The sequence below is a fragment of the Nomascus leucogenys genome, chromosome 8 (assembly GCF_006542625.1).
Source record: "Nomascus leucogenys isolate Asia chromosome 8, Asia_NLE_v1, whole genome shotgun sequence".
Lineage (NCBI taxonomy): Eukaryota > Metazoa > Chordata > Mammalia > Primates > Hylobatidae > Nomascus > Nomascus leucogenys.
In genome coordinates, this window is record NC_044388.1 from 25,264,051 (window position 1) to 25,281,320 (window position 17,270).

The following is a 17,270-nucleotide window of genomic DNA, read 5'->3' on the forward strand; positions in this document are numbered from 1 at the left end:
GGAGATAAGATTACAGCTGGACAATGGGGGATGGGGCGTAAGTGCGTGTACCAGCATCAACACTCCCTTGGTGTTGAGCTTTTCTGCACTCCAAGCTCCACTTTGTGAAAAGAATCTGGGACACAGCACAACCAACTGTCCTGATCTGCCTGGGACTGTGGGAATTTCTGGGATGTGGGATGTCGTGCTAAATCACCAGGAAAGTCCTAGTAAAGCGGGATGCGTTGGCGGCCCCATCTAAACTGGAAGTTAGGATTTGTACAAAAGAAGATTGAATTAGTTTTCAGTGACCCTTTGACCTAACCCTTGGACCCTCACTGAGTGGGCTCCCTGGAGCGCTGTGATCAAAAACAAAGATAGAGTGGCTGCCATGAAACTGTGTGTGTGTGTGTGTGTGTGTGTGTGTGTGTGTGTGTGTGTCTGTGTGTCTCAATGGGATTACCTCTCAGGAGTGTGATCTTGGCTTCCTGGAGGGAAGTCTCTGAAGGGCAGTGGGTGGGGGACAGAGACTAATGTGTGTGGAAGAGATGGATAAGGCATTAACTGGGGACAGAAAGAATTATGGTTGGGCGCCATGGCTCAGGCCTGTAATCCCAGCAGTTTGGGAGACTGAGGCGGGTGGATCACCTGAGGTCAGGAATTTGAGACCAGCCTGGCCAACATGGTGAAACGCCATCTCTACTAAAAATACAAAAATTAGCTGGGTGTGGTGGCGGGCACCTGTAATCCCAGCTACTTGGGATGCTGAGGCAGGAGAATTGCTTGAACCCGGGAGGCAGAGGTTGCAGTGAGCTGAGATCTCGCCACTGCACTCCAGCCTGGGCAACAGAATAAGACTTCATCTAAAAAAAAGAAAAAAAAAAAAAAAAAAGAATTGTGCATATGGGTTAGCTTCCAGCCTTACTTCCCCCACCTGGGAGAAGCTTTCCTGCAGACCCCAGAGAGAGGTGGGCTGGGAGTTGGGGAAGGGCCTAAGCAGGAGGAAAAGTCTAAGAAGGCATAGGTGAGGGAATCCTAAAGGGTAAGGGGCAATTTAGGGGTAGGAGAGGAGAAAGAGAAGGAAACAAGGAAGGACCAGGAAGATGGAAAGTGCTGGTGGGTCCAGTCCTAGCAGCAGAGGGAGGGGTTAAGACTGGGACTCCGGAAAGAACCTCCATTGTGATGTAAATGAGTGACTGGGCAGAGAGAAGGGGCCCTGTGGGGAAGGATGAGGGTGCAGGGCAAGGACAGCAGTAGGAGCTGAATGCAGCGACTGTATCATAGCTGCTGGTTATGAGGATCGGATTTCTTTTTTGCAGATGTCACATGCCGGGGTGAGCTGTTATTAACTAAAAGGAGTCAGGGCTTAGCTGCAAGCAAGGAGGTATGTGGTTGAGTGCATTTCAACATGGGTAGAAGAAATGGTGTAGCCTGCAGAAATGAAGGCAGCTTTTTGGGACTGGAGCACATTTTAATGGGAGGAGAAATCTATAAAGCTAGTAGCCCCCTAGCTACTCCCCCATTATAACTACTTCCAAAAAATAAAGAAAGAAAGAAAATGTTTAAGAGGCCTTTAGGTTATCAAGAAATAATATAATCCTGGGATAGATTCATTTTAAGATACGCTGGTTTAATGAATGGATGACTATGATATTATAAAATATCTATTTGGTCTTTGACCCCATTTCCTGGCATCCTAAAATCCTTAGAGTCTCCAAAGTGATTTTTTTTTTTTGTATGCTAATGGTTGACTGACGGCTGGTAGCTTCAGAATAGGGCAGGTCACCAGAAAGACCAAGGCAGGATTAGATGATTGGGACTTTCAGCCACTGCCCCTAACCTCTGGGGATGATAGAGGGGCTGAAGGTTAAGTTGATCACCAATGGCCAATGGCTTAATCAATCATGCCTATGCAATGTAGCCTCCATAAAAACCCAAAAGGACAAGGCTCAGGAAGTTTCTGGATAGTTGAACACCTGGAGGGTCTTGGAGGGTGGCGTGCCCAGAGAGGGCATGGAAGCACCCCACCTCTTCTCCGCTGCCTTTCTCTATGCATCTCTTCATCTGTGTCCTTTGTAATATCCTGTACAATCAGTCAGTAGGTGTGTTTCACTGAGTTCTGTGAGCTGCTCTAGCAAATTAATCAAATGCAAGGCTGGGGTCATGGGAACTCCAATTTATAGCCAGTCAGAGGTACCGCTGAAACAACCTGGTGAATTAATCTCCAGGTAGTTAGTGCCATAAGTGAACTGAATGAGAGGACATCAGAGGGTCCTCTGCTGAGCTCATTGTTTTATTGTTGGTTGGGAAAACCCCACATATGTGGTAATAGAAGTCTTCTGGGTTAATTGTTATGGTGTTAGATCAGAGGAAAACGGTTTGTTTTTTCCCACTCAATATTTATTAAAGGTGTTCCCAATACTGGACATTAGGATTAAGGGTAAGCATGTCAGAGGCATTTGAACCAGAGCAACTCCATGTTGAATAGGGGCTGGGTAAAATAAGGCTGAGACCTACTGGGCTGCACTGCCAGGAAGTTAAAGCGTTCTAAGTCACAGGATGAGACAGGAAGTAGGCAGAAGATACAGGTCATAAAGACCTTGCTGATAAAACAGGCTGTGGTAAAGAAGCTGGCCAAAACCCACCAAAACCAAGATGGCGATGAAAGTGGCCTCTGGTCGTGCTCACTGCTCATGATATGCTAATTATAGTGCATTAACGTGCTAAAAGATATTCCCACCAGTGCCTTGACAGTTTACAAATGCCATGGCAATGTCAGGAAGTTACCGTATATGGTCTAAAAAGGGGAGGAACCCTCAGTTCTGGGAAGTACCCACCCCTTTCCCAGAAAACTCATGAATAATACACCCCTTTTTTAGCATATAATCAAGAAATAACTATAAGTATATTCAGCTGAACAGCCCATGCTGCTGCCCTGCCTATGGAGTAGCCATTCTTATGTTTTGTAAACTTGCTTTCACTTTATGGACTCGCCCTGAATTCTTTCTTGAGCAAGGTCCAAGAACCCTCTCTTGGGGACTGGATTAGGACCTCTTTCCAGTAACAAGTATATAAGGCTGGTATTAATTCCAACAGGACAAACCAAGACATGGTTTAAGAACTGGGCCTTTGACTGTGGATTTTTCACTTTGTAGGCTAGTCTATGAGTTAGAGGAAGTAGGGTGCGGTGTTAGAAAATTCCAGCAACTCCAGGTGGGCAAACTGTCCTAAAAGCACCCTTTTCTCTGTTTCTATGACCATAGAGCCGAGAATCTGGTGCAAGATCCAAAACAGCAGGATTTGTCAGACCCCTGGCCATTTCCCAGCAGGACTCGCTGTGTCTAATGCCAATTCCAGCTTGATGCAGAGCTTGGGAACTCTGGGACTGGAGGGAAGCTGGGAGCAGCAGAATGTGTGTGGAAACAGTCCCATCTACTATGAGCACCTTGGAACGTCTTGCTCACCACTGTATCACTTAGCACAGTGCCTGGCACATAGCTGTGTTACAGTAGGTAGTCTGGCAGGCATGAGCGGGGCAGGAGAGTCCCCAACCCAGGAATGTCAGGTGACCATCAGATGGTCAGGCGGTTGTTACAGTGTGTCTCTAAAATAATAATTGGTCACAGCTGGTGCCAGGGAACGGCAGTCTCCCAGTACGCAGAAACACCTGAAGCTGGTGATCAGCTTCTGATAAGATCTCAGGAGTTGGGTGTGTGGGTTCAAGCATGCGCACTAAGAGGCAAAATGGTATAACTGGTATATTACCTTCCTCTAGGAACGAGACAGGTAAGGGGAGAATTCCTCAAATGAGCATGCACACAACTTCAGTAAACACACAGTGCATGCACAGCATTTGCCCTTCCCAAGTGCTGGCAGGCCACTGTGCATGTGGACAGCCCACCCCAAGGGAAGAATCAGGAGGAAATAACGCAACCTGGGAAGATGCCAACATAAGACCCCAAGTCAAAGGTCAAACCGTGCACTTGACTCTCTCAGGCCTCCCACCTGGCTCTCTTACAAGCGTACTTCACTCCATTTCATTCCTGCCCTGACACTTTTTAATACACTTTCATTCCTACTCTAAAACTTGCCTCGGTTTCTCACTCTGCCTTATACCTCCTCTGTCTAATTCTTTCTTCTGAGGAGGCAAGAACTGGGGTTGCTGCAGGCCTGTACGGATTTGCCGCTGCTAATATGGAGCTCAATACATATTCATCAGATGAATGAATGAATGGACCTTCTGCCTTAGTTCTCTCCTAGCTCAAATAGATCTTCCACATTGCAGCAACTAGGCATTGCCTTTCTAAAACACAGACTTGACAGCTTCAGGTTCTTTTCCAGCCTCTCCTCTCTCCAATAATTGTCTTAATTTCCTTCCTCGGAGATCTGTACTCATTCTCTGCAGTACACTCATGACCCTTTATGCCCTGGGTCCCAACCCCAATTGCCAGTTTTTTTGTCCTGTCACCTGTCACTGCTTTCTCACCATTTCTTCCAAATGCCACTCAGCACATAATGCTCTCATGTGCCACAGGCACAACCTAGAATCTCTTTCACAAAACTTGCCCCTATATCTCCAGCCTTCTGCCTGTGAAAACCCATCCTTCAAGGTCCAGCTCAAATATCCCTTCCTCCAGGAAGCCATCCTACGTTTTCCTTGCTGCCTTGTCTGTCATTGTACAATGGCAGACTGAAACTCTTAAAGCATTGATTTCATTCTGTTTCTGAAGTAGCCTGTTCTTTATCTGTCTATCCCCTCTACTAGTCTTTGGGCTTCTTTGAAGACTAACATTGTTTTGTCTCTATTTACCCAGCTAAACAGCCATCCAAGGAAGGAGGGAGGGAAATCAGAGAGGCTCAAAGAAGTTGGAAGACGTGTTAGTGGGCTGGTGACAGGAAAATAAAAAATAGCAGACATCTAGCTATTTGCCTCAGACATTGCTGGACTTTGGAAGGCTGAATTGAGAGAATTGCCTGAGGCCAGATGTTCGAGACCAGCCTGGGTGACATAGTGAGACACCCATGTCTACAAAAAATTTAAAAATCAGCTGGGCGTGGTGCCATGTACCTGAAGTCCCAGCTACTTGGGAGGCTGAGGTGGGAGGATCGCTTAAGTCCAGGAGTTACAGGCTGCAGTGAGCTCCAGCCTGGGTGATGGAGCAAGACCCTGTTTCAAAAAAAAAAAAAAAAAAAAAGAGGCTGAGCATGGTGGTTTATGCCTTTATGCCTGTAATACCAGCACTTTGGGAGGCCAAGGTGAGCAGATCACTTGAATTCAGGAGTTTGAGATCAGCCTGGGAAACATGGTGAGACCCCAACTCTAATAAAAACAAACAAACAAATAAGCTGGGCATGGTAGCACATGCCCATAGTCCCAGCTACTCAGGAGGCTGAGGTGGGAGGATCACCTGAGGCCAGGAGGTTGAGGCTGCAGTTAGCCATGATCTCTGGGTGACAGAGAGAAACCCTGTCTCAAAAAAAAAAAAAAAAAATTGCTGAAATTGCCAGTGAATTTTCTTTTCCTGATTTCACTTCCATCCCAAGAAGTAGAATTGCTACTGACCGAGAAAAGAGAGGCGAAGGAGCCCTTATACCATCCTCCTACACAGGAGACAGTGAAAGTGCTCTTATTCCCTTAGGCACCACCCCAACCCCAGATGAGGCTGGATTTCCCTCGTTTTCTCAGTTCTTTCTTTCGAAGAATCAGCCCTGATCTTCTTACAGTAGCCCACAATAAGGGTGCACCCTTCCTTCTGCTTTCATCTGCCCAGTAATAGTGCTAATTGGAAGGACTTTGGCTCTTCCCGCAGCCTGGCTTTGTCAGGCATAACAGTCCTCTCTCATTCTCTGGATGTGGCTCGTGTTCCTGCTGGCAGTCTTCCTCAGAGTTCACTTGTCATTCAGGCCTCTGTGAAAGGCCCCCTTACAACTTGCTCATTCACTGTACCTCATTGTCCCTGCCCATTCATTGACATTCATGGGGATAATTCCTCCCGCTGCCACATGCACAGAGGCGCGTGCACATGTGTTCAGACCCCATGTCCCATTAGCAGTGAGAACACTTGAAATAAAAAGCAGCACCGCCTGAATGTGGAACTGCCTTCCCCTTTAATAGCTGGGGAGTCGATTGCGCTAATGTTATTTCAAGAAGTACCAGGAGAATTGGTGGGCACAGCAGAGCAGGGAGGGAGGAAGGGGCAGGGTAGTCCTAACATTTCCCTTCCTTAAAGCACTGTCAGCGACATCACTCCAGACAGACACAGCTCTCCTCCTCCCATCCTTCCTCCCTAGATCCAGCCAGTTCTGGGAGCTGCACTCCCTACCTTCCACCTGGACATTAGCCTGGCATTCAAGGCTCTCTAAAATACTGCTCACAAGTACCTCCCACACTTACCTTCTACCTCCTCTCTAGGCTGAGTTCTTCTCTAACCAGCCAGGTCTATGCCTGTGATCTGCAGCTCACACTTTGCTTCTCTGTTCTTTCAAATCATTCCCCAGGGCCTGGGTGGTTGCAATGGCAGCAAGAACAGTTGTTCTCCCTGAGCTACTCAGCAAAGACGGTGTCTACTCAGTATTTTTTAACGTAGTGGTTAACGAGATGTTTGAAGAAAATCATTACAGAAGCAGGACAAGGGTAAGATTGTGAGATGGGAGAGGATATCATTTGGATGTTTGTCCCCTCCAAATCTCATGTTGAAATTTGATCTCTAAGGGTGGAGGTGAGGCCTGGTGGGAGGTGTTTAGGTCACAGGGGTGGATCCCTCAAGAATGGCTTAGTGGGCTGGACACGGTGGCTCACGCCTGTAATCCCAGCACTTTGGGAGGCCGAGGTGGGTGGATCACCTGAGGTCAGGAGTTCAAGACCAGCCTGGCCAACATGGTGAAACCCCATCTCTACTAAAAATACAAAAAAAAAAAAAAATTAGCTGAGCATTGTGGTGGGCAGCTGTAATCCCAGCTACTCGGAAGGCTGAGGCAGGAGAATCGCTTGCACCTGAGGCAGAAGTTGCAGTGAGCCGAGATCGCACCATTGTACTCCAGCCTGGGCAACAAGAGCGAAACTCTGTCTCAAAAAAAAAAAGAAAAAAAAAAAGAATGGCTGAGTGCCCTCCTCACAGTCATGAGTGAGTTCTTGCTGAATTCATTTGCACAAGAGCTGGTTGTTGAAAAGAGGCTGGCACCTCCTCCTCTCTCTCTTGTTCCCTCTATTACCATGTGATATGTCTGTTCCCCCTTCGCCTTGCACCATAGATAAAAGCTTCCTGAGGCCTCACCAGAGCTGAGCAGATGCTGGGGCCATGCTTGTGTAACCAGCAGAACTGTGGTTTTATAAATTACCCAATCTCAGGTATTCTTTTATAGCAATGAAAAAATAAATGGACTAATACAGGAGATAAGAGAGAAAAGAGTTGGTGGAAGGATGGAGCTATCATTATAGTTGATTCTGCTACCAGCCCCCCAAAGTATAGCCCCTGGCCATGCCCTGACCTTCAGGAACAGGCTCCTTTCTCTCTGATGTTAGGACCTGAACTTCTCCTCTGAGTACTGCAATCCCACCACCAGGCCTTCCAAGACTCACTCTAGCTCTGCCTTTCCATGAAGAGGGCCTTCTCTAGTCACCACGAGGGTCCACAGTCCTTTGACAGCTATGGGGCTCTTGGCAATACCCTCACTGGCACTTACAAGGCCCTTCATGTGCACACGTCATAATGACTCATTAGGGACTTCCAGTTTTGGCGAGGAAGAGGTGGCGGCTCGTGCCTCTGTAGCCCTCCAGAGCACTGATGGGAAAGGCTTGCCTCTGAGCAGCTGCTCTCTGAGCCTGCTGGGCCTCTGATCTGGCAGATGCAGAATGGTGTTTGCTGGCCATGTGGAAAACAATAGAACGAGTTATCTCACAGATATGACAGATATGACCTCGGGGCAGTTGCTTCTGAGCACCAGGAGCATTTGGTAACCAAAAAAGCATAGGCTGTAAGGTCAAACAGATGAGGACTGTAACACAGCTCCTTCTTGACTAGCTGTAAGAACTGCTACCTAATTGCTTTGAACTGTAGTTTTTCCTTTCGCATTTAAGTTGTGCTTGGGCTTCTCCACCTTGGCATTATTGACAAAGGCTAGGTAATTCTCTCTTGTAAGGGGCTGTCCTGTGTGTGGCAGGACATTTAGCAGCATTCCTGGCCCCTACATACTATGTGCCAGTTGCACTCACTCCCCTCTTCCACCAGTAGTGACCTTTAAAAATGTCTCTAGACATTGCCAAATATTCCTTAGGTGGGTGGGTAGGGGGCAAAATCTTTCTCAGTTAAAAATCACTGATCTTTACACCCTGGGATTTTAAAGATGAGAGGATGTGATAGTGCATGGGAGTTGTCTGATGATGTCTAGCATATAGTAGTAGATACTCATACATGTTGGTCCCACTGGATATTTCAAGAATAGAATTCTTTGAATAGAATAGAATAAAATAGGACACTTTCTCTTCTATCCTCATGCACCATGGAGCATCCCTGGGGACTCAGAAGTGGGATGGATGGAGCCTGACTGGGCCTGAGAAGAGCTCTGGAGAAGGTATCCCCACCCAGTGATCTCCCCAGTGGCTTCACTGGTCAGGGCTGAAAAGAAGACATTTCATGGATGCTCAGATGTGTTCTGGAACTGTCTCATGGGAAAGGGATGTTCGGTAGCTCACTATGGTCTGAATGTTTGTGTCCCCCAAAAATACATATGTGGAAACTTAGTGACCAATGTGATGGTATTAGGAGGTAGGGCCTTTGGGAGGTGATTAGGTCACGAAGGTGGAGCCCTCATAAATGGGATGAGTGTCCTCAGAGAACTACCTTGTCCCTTCCACCATCTGAAGACATAGCAAGAAGGCACCAGCTATGAACCAGAAAGTGGGCCCTCACCAGACACTGAATCTGCTGGCACCTTGATCTTGGACTTCTCAGCCTCCAGAACTGTGAGAAATACGTTTCTGCTGCCTATTTGCTACCTCGTTCATGGTATTTTTTTTATAGCAGCCCGAACAGACTGGAGTCTGTTCTGGAAACACGGAGAGGGATGCAATTTCAGCAGTTTACACGGAGAGCCATTTCCAAGCAGACAGCCCGTTTCTACTTCAGTTCTTCCTCCACACCTGGTTGTTCTGGGGAGACAGATGGTCCATTCTAGAGGAGGGAATATGAGTTATGTAGAGTAGCAGCTCCTACCAGCAAGGAGAGAGTGTGAGACACACTGCTGAGATGTCAGCTTGGCTGGAGTGCAGGATGGAGGGACTCAGCGTCTGCAACTGGCTTCTTCTGGCTGCAGAAGAAGCTGCAACTTCAGGTCACAAAGGAGAGAGTAACCAGCTGTGGTCACTGCACATCTGGCCTAAACAACTACAACATTCTGCCTGCCCAAATCCAGACCTCTCTATTCCTTCAGGCCTAGGATCAATGGAAATCTTCCAAGTCAGCAAATCAGGCTTCCGCCAGAGGCAAAACCAACTGAATACAGGAAATCTCAGGGTTGCCCAAGCAATAGATGCTCCAACCCCTCTTTCTTGATGGTGGAGTAGAAATGACAATGGACTGGAGGTCAGGCATCCTGGACTTGAACTTGCTCTGCTGGGCCATTGACTAGTTGTGTGGTCTTGAGTGAGTCATTCTCTCTGGGGCTTCCTTTCATCATCTCCCCATGGGCAGCCTCATAACCGCTCTTCCCGACTGAGAGGCTCTGGCTGGATCAGCAAACAAACACACTTTGAGAAGAAAGAAAGGATTGTTGGCAAATGCCCACCAGCAAGTTCAGCCTCATGTTGAAGAAGCACCGGCCATGCCAGGGCCATTTAAAAGGGAGTCACTGGATGAAGGACTGGGCCAACAGGATGAGCACAGCCAAGGCAGACCATCTCTGGGAGACCAGAACACAGCTGCCCTTCTGAAGATAACCAGATCACTGTGGAATAACAGCTGGGAGCCCGCAGCCATCAGAACAGAGGATGAGAAACAAGGAGTTTATTGTTTGTTTTTGTTTTAATCACAAGATTAGCTAAGAGAAGGTAAAGGCATGCACATTTCACTTTTTTTTTAATGGAGAGAGTGTTATGAACCAAAAGCCCAAGAGAGTGTTCTTCACTCGTACATGTACATTGTCCGTGGAGACCTGTAGACCTGACCTCGGGGTACCAGGCCACACTCTGTGGTTCTCCCCTCTGCGTTTGCTCATTTTCACCCTCTCTGCTCCCTACCTTGGGGCCTGCATCATCTCATGCCTAGCATGTAATGACAACCCCCAAGGCGGCCGGCTTACCTCTTCTGTTTCCAACCCATTCTATACAAAGGTCATTCTAAACACAGATTTCAACACTTGGGTCACTTATCTGCCTGATAACCTTTCCCTCTCCCATAGCCTATCTCATCAAGACCCATGCTCCCATCCAATAGTCTTAGAAAACCTCTCCATTAAGTGGTGAAATGAAAAGGCTGTGATCGAAACTGATCTTACAACCACTTCCTCATGGGGAGAACTCGGCCGAGCCTCTTTACTCTCTGAGTCCAGCTCCTTATCTCTGAAAATGACATAAAGAGCTCACAGGTGGTGACCTCATAGGCACACAGTGAGGATCAATGATACAATGGATGCAAAGGGCTTTACAAACTCTAAAGTGCAGTACCAACATTCCCATCCATTCAAGTCTTTGCAAGATGGCTTTCTTGTGGTTCTCACATTGTTTCCCTCCGTAGAGATTCTCCCTCCTTTTACTCATCAGGAAAATCCTGCCCTTGTGAGCTCATCAACTTCCACACCTTGATGCCTTCCTTCACTGGCCATATCCTTTAGGACTGAGCCTGCCACCCTGACCTGCCTCAGTTCTTCCATGTGCAGATACGAGTTAGTGAGCCCCACTATGTCTCTGGGGCTTACCCATAATCTCATTTACTTCTCACAATAAATTAATATACAAAAACCAACTGAACTTCCATATACTAGCAACAAATAAATCAAAAAAGACATTGAAAAACATAATTTACAAAATGTGTATGCTTGGGAATGAATATAACCGAAGTTGTGTACGACCTCTACACCGAAAACTCTAATGTATTATTGTGATAAATTAAGGAAAATCTATATTAATGCAGAGATATGCCAGGTTCATGGGTCACAGACTTGATGATCTAAAGATTTACATTTTATGCACGTTGACCTAGTGACAATACAATCACAATCAACATCCTAGCAGCTTAGATACTAAAATGCAAAGGGGCAAGAATAACCAAGACCATTTGGTAAAGAACTAAGCTGGAGGGTGTATGTCAGCAGACAGCAAGACTTAACAGTAACTAAAGCAATGTGGTATTGATACAGGTAAATAAATTGACCAATGGAACTAAATAGAATTCAGAAACAAACCCAAATATATAAGATCACTTGATTTATGAAAAAGGAGACATGGCAGGGCAGTGAGAAAAAAAAATGCGGCTGGGTCAACTAGTATCCATTTAGGAAAAAGTAAATATTGACTCCTACTTCCTACCACACATGAATATTTCCAGATGATTGTAGATATAAATGCAAAAGCTAACACCCTAAAGCGTCTAGAAGAAAACCAAGGATAATATCTTCTTGACCTTTGGATAGGCAAAAATTTATTGGCCAGGTCATTAAAAAAGCACTATTCTAGAGGAAAAATATTAATAAATCAAGAACTTCTCTTCATCAAAGCTGTCAACTTGGAATGAAAAGGCATTCCATAGAATAGAAGGGGATATCTACAATACACACACCTGACAAAAAACTCATATCAGAACATAGAAAACAATTCTCATAAATCTCTAATAGAAAAAGAGAAACCAAATTTAAAATGAGCAAAAGATTTGAACAGGCTAGGATGTGCTAATGGACAAGAATATATAAAAAGGTACTCACTGTGAGTACTGATTAGGAAAATGTAAGTTAAAATCACAATTAAATCCCTACCACTAGGCCGCTATTCAATGGTAAAATGAAAAAGTCTGATAATACCAAGTGCTGGTGAGGATGTGAAGCAAGTGAAACTCTCATACACCACTGGAGGGAGTGCAGACATGCTCAGCCACACTATGAAAATGTTTGGCTGTGTCTATCCAAGTTGAACATAAGCCCAGCAATCCCACTCGTAGATGTACACCTGGCAGAAATGGCCACGTGTGTTCACTTAAAGACCTAGCAGTTTTGTGCATAAGAGTCCCCAACTCAGAATATCTGGAGACCTAAATGCCAATGCACAGTAGAATGAATGGGCTGGGGTTCATGTGTAGAGTGGATCCCAGGGAGCAACGGGCACGAATGACAGCACTGCTGCTACAATCACAACATGGACCAGTTTCACAAAGGACACGTTCTGTGCAATTCCATTCAGTAAGATGTTTAAAAAGAGGTAAAAATTATGGTGTCAGGATGGGGAGCAGCAGGGATCAGCAGAGGAAGACAAGGGGTTTCCGGGGGGTACTTTTAATGTTCTCTCTTGACTAGGCTTCTATTTATATGAAAAATTTGCAAACTTGTCTATTTGTTCACCTATGGTTTGTGCACACCTCCGCATGTATATTATACTTCAATACATTGATTTTAAAAGATTATCACAATAATCCTACAAGGTGGTTCTTTTTTTTTTTTTTTTTTGAGACGGAGTCTTGCTCTGTCACCCAGGCTGGAGTGCAGTGGCGTGATCTCGGCTCACTGCAAGCTCCGCCTCCCGGGTTCACGCCATTCTCCTGCCTCAGCCTCTCCGAGTAGCTGGGACTACAGGCGCCCACCACCACGCCCGGCTAATTTTTTTGTATTTTTAGTAGAGACGGGGTTTCACCGTGGTCTCGATCTCCTGACCTCGTGATCTGCCCGCCTCGGCCTCCCAAAGTGCTGGGATTACAAGCGTGAGCCACCGCGCCCGGCCCAAGGTGGTTCTTTCTGCCCAATTTACCAATCAGGAAACATGTCTCAGAGAGGACAAGAAAGGTGTTCAGTGCCAGTCACTTGGAAATAAGGGGCAGAGCTAGAATTCAAGCCCAACTATGTGAGTTCCTAAACACCATCTCCTGACTGTAGGTGGAGTAAAGTCCACCCTTTCACGGGGCCCAGCTCCTCACTGGAGCTTTGTGCCCTGGAAGGCAGGGAATCTAAACTCCCACATCTTTGCTGTTAGCACAGGGCTGGACACTGCTGCTCAGCAGATGCTCAGCAAGAAGTAAAAGGTGAGAATAAAATGTAAACTCTTGCCCACCTCGTTCTTCTTTCGCACCCACCCTCTACTCTTTCCCTTCCTGGCTCTACAGAGGGTCTATGAGCTTGCCCTGGCTGTTAACCCTGCCTTGCTCCTCTGCAGAATCTGTGCCATCTTCAGGGCAGGGAGGTTACAGCAATGCTCCCAGAACTCAGTCCAGAGAGAGAAGAGTGAGTGAAGGGGAGAAAGAATGCTGCTGCCCGGGCCCAGGCATGGTGGCTCAGGCCTATAATCCCAGCACTTTGGAAGGCTGAGGCAGGTGGATTACCTGAGATCAGGAGTTCGAGACCAGCCTGACCAACATGGTGCAACCCCATCTCTACTGAAAATACAAAATTAGCCAAGCATAGTGGCACAGGCCTGTAATCCTAGCTACTTGGGGGGCTGAGGCAGGAGAACTGCTTGAGCCCGGGAGGTAGAGGTTGCAGTGAGCTAATCGCGCCAAAGCACTCCAGCCAAAAACAAAAACAAAAAATGCTGCCCGGCTTCTTCCCCTTCTCTAGGCCAGCCCACCTGCAGATGGGCCACCCCCAAGCAGAGGGTGGGGTCCTCCACTCCTTTGCTGGGAGTGGGGAATCCCGACTGTGGGTCTGCCCAGCCCCCACCTCCTGCCTCTCCCTGCCCCAGATGCAATCCTGTCTCCTGCTCCGTCTCAGCCTTACAAGCTCCTTCTCCTTCTCAAAGAGGAGTGAAGCTTTCCTGGTGTTGTTAGCTCAGCCGAGCAGAGCTTGTCTTCCCACTGTCTCCCTCCCTCCCCCACACAGCTGGGGGATTCTGAAATCACCGCCTCGCTGCAGAATCAAGACCTGGATGTTGTCAGGAGCCTCTGCAAAGGCTGACTGCCAGCATCCCACGTCTCAGGAAGTGGGTGGCCACTGCTCAGGAGAAGCTGCCTGGAGACAGCCTCCCTCCCCCGCCATCACCTCTGGCCAGAGGTGATGCCCAAGTGGAAACAGCAGTGCCCAGTCCAAGGCAGGGAGGACACAGCTTCCTCTTGGGCTTCCATTCACTGCGTGTGTCCTGTGCACTAGGTATGGGACTAGGTACGACACACACATGATCTGGTGCATGGCTCACCCCAACCCCCCGAGAGGGGCACTGTTACTACCCCAAATGATGAATGCAAAAAAAATGATGCCTCAGGTTTTATATCTGGCCAGTGGCAGTACCTGGCTTCAAACCTAGGTTGCGGTCAACAGAATCCAGCAATACACACACACAGGCATGGAGCACATGGCCCTCCCACCACTGGGGCCCCTGGCACCCCTGTCCCCACAGCTCCCCTGCTCCTCTAGAACTCACCCCAACTCTGCCCTCAACCCTGCCCCTCCTCTGCCTCCCCTGTGTCTTCCAACCCTCCCCTCTGGGTTCAGGTAATCCCTTCATTTAATCCTCTTTCCCCAAGTCTTAGGCCACTGCTTCCATTTCCTTGTCTGTAAACTGGAGCTACGGGTAGTACCCACCTCATAGGGTTTTGGTAACTATTGAGTAAAATTGTATTTGTAAAAGAAGGATATAATTAAGAGCTTAAAAATAGCAGCTGGTTTTTTTTTTTTTTTTTTTTTTTTTTAAGACATATAGGACTTGGTGACTTAAGACACAGTGGGATTGCTGGGGCTCAAACTCTTTTTACATTTGTTTCCAACTTCACAGGGCCATGGGCTCTATTTCTTCTGGCTCCTTATCTAAAGAACTCACAACAATTCCATTTGGGGCCTTTAGAGATTAGATTTAGGGAAACAGATTTGTAATCATGTATCAATTGTTTGCAGGAATTGCTCTTAAAGTGCTTGGAAGTCACCGATCTAACCAACAGATGAAAAATTTCCTGAGGACAGACCCTCCCTTCTGGAGGCGTCCTTCTCTCATTGGGTATGGATGTAACAGATTGGCCTGCAAAGGCTGAGCCTTCCCTGATCCTTAGGAGAAAGTGGGCCAGGCAGACAGGTGGCTGATCGTGGGGGTCCTCCTGCCACTTCCTCCTGTGGAGTTCTGTCCTGCTCCCTCAGAAGCTCAGGTCTGGGCGAGACCCTGAGACCAGCACTGCAATGAAACCACATCCACAATTGGCAGCTGCCAGAAGATCCCCACCCACCTCCTGGTCCCTCAACTGCTCAGGGGTCAGGCAATGGAGCACAGTTCTCAGCTGCTGGCAGGAAAGCAGGGAGGGCTCTGGGTTTGTGTTGCCATTTCCTCTTGTCTCCTGTCCTGGGACCTCCCTAAGACCCTCCTGGGTGGAGGCTTATTAAGCAGGGACCCTATCGCAGCACCGTGATTTTCAACTCTTGGCAGGCTTCCCTAAAAGCATTTTATACCAATGCGAGTGAGGCCTAATTCCAGGCTGCCTGAGTTTAACAAGCTCCCCATCTCTCATCAGCTCCTGACTCCCCGAAGCAAGGTCAAGTGGGAGTTTAATAGCTGTTCCTGGGGCTGTGCAGAGGGCAGCCCTTTGAACTCAGTGTCTCAATCCCACAGGTGGGAGGTTCCCACCAGTGCGTAATTTTGAGAGGGAGGGCCGAGACTGCCTGGGGGGAAGTCCCAGGGCTCCCTGGTTCCAGGCAGCTCTTTGATATCTCCTGGAGCACTCCTGGTCCTAGAACCAGACAGCTCTCAACTGAACTGACACAAGTAACAAACTCAGAATCCCCTCTCCTGGGCATTCCTACAAGCCATGCGAGCCCCGTGTTGGTGGAGACACTGCTTTCTCCACCGCAGACACCAACAGGTTAGAATGGAGAAACTGTCTATGGCCCTACCACCCTGAACAGGCCGGATGTCATCTCATCTCGGAAGCTAAGCAGGGTCGGGCCTGCTTAGGACTTGGGTGGGGGAATGGAGAAATTGCTGGACTTTTGACGATGCAGCTTTTACCATCAGATCTGAGCCCTAATAGCTGTGTGTCTCAGCTGCCTGGGCCACACCATTAACAGGGAAAAGTTTCCTCCACTTAAAGAAAGAAAAAGACAAAGAGGAGAAGGAAGGCAATGTGGAGCGCTCCTGGAAGGTACATTAAATCATTAAATGCCAGCCTGCCTGTTTCATGTAGGAGGACTCGTATATGTGTTCCTGGTAGGGAATGTGTGTCCAAAACACCAGCATCTTCGTCTCAGCCCACCCAGGCTGCCCCCATCTTGTTTAATGCTGTTTAGGCAGAATAACTATTTCTCCAATTTTCCAGTGCAGAATTAGACTCTTTAACTTGACTTCTGCGTTTTCCTATGTGAGACTCAGCCGGATCTATGTCCTCTCCCACGTGTACAACCCCCATAAAGTGAACTAAGAGAGAAGTTTCATTTTATTTGTTTTTCTTTCTCTCCCTTTCCTGACCTTATGTGCTACATAATCCAGAAAATGATCCAGATGGGAAAGACATTGGCTTTGAAGCAAGAGGAAGGAGGAAGGAAGAAAGGAAAGGAGAATAACCCCACTTCTGTACAGCCAATGTACACTCCTCCACTCCTGCACCACATCTGGCATAAGCCAATCTGAGCACGACACCCACTTTCAGTGCTAAGTCCTGACCTCAGGACACTGAATGGTATCACAGCTACCCGTTCTACATAACTTCATAGGCTTTCAATCTATTTTAACCTAGTCAGATTGACCACATAGATGGAGATCCAGAGTGATCAAGGTACAAATGATTCCTTCCCATACTGTTTCCAGTTAAACCATCTCCCTTTGCCAGAGTAAGAAGATAAGAGGGTAAGGAGGTAGCTCCACAGGCAGCACCACCTGACCCTAAAGTTGTCCCTCCGTGACCCCCTGGACACCTGCCTCTACCAAGCACTCATGACCCTCCCACACAGGCAACTCAGTCTCATGCCTGGTTTCCTCCCTTTGGAACTGAGGGGAAGAGGGTGAGACTAACATTAACTGAGCTTCTACTATGCTTCATGTGCTTTTACTTCTACTGGCCATGTAATTTTCATAAAAATTCTATATGAGGCACAACACATTTTACAAATGAGAAAATTGAGGCTCAGAGAGGCCAAGTGACTTGCCTGATGTCACACAGCTAACAGGTAGCAGAGCCAGGATCTCT

General features: G+C 47.4%; 1 protein-coding gene and 1 long non-coding RNA gene across 2 annotated transcripts in view; one reads left to right on the forward strand and one right to left on the reverse strand.

Moving 5' to 3' along the window:
- Positions 1–17,270, reverse strand: part of LZTS1 (leucine zipper tumor suppressor 1) — a 58,081-nt gene that overhangs the window by 28,385 nt on the left and 12,426 nt on the right. The gene's annotated exons all lie outside the window — the stretch shown is intronic.
- Positions 1,222–16,252, forward strand: LOC105740156. Its single transcript, XR_001116185.2, has 3 exons — positions 1,222–1,363; positions 14,998–15,097; positions 15,603–16,252. It is a non-coding gene; the product is annotated as an uncharacterized LOC105740156 (long non-coding RNA).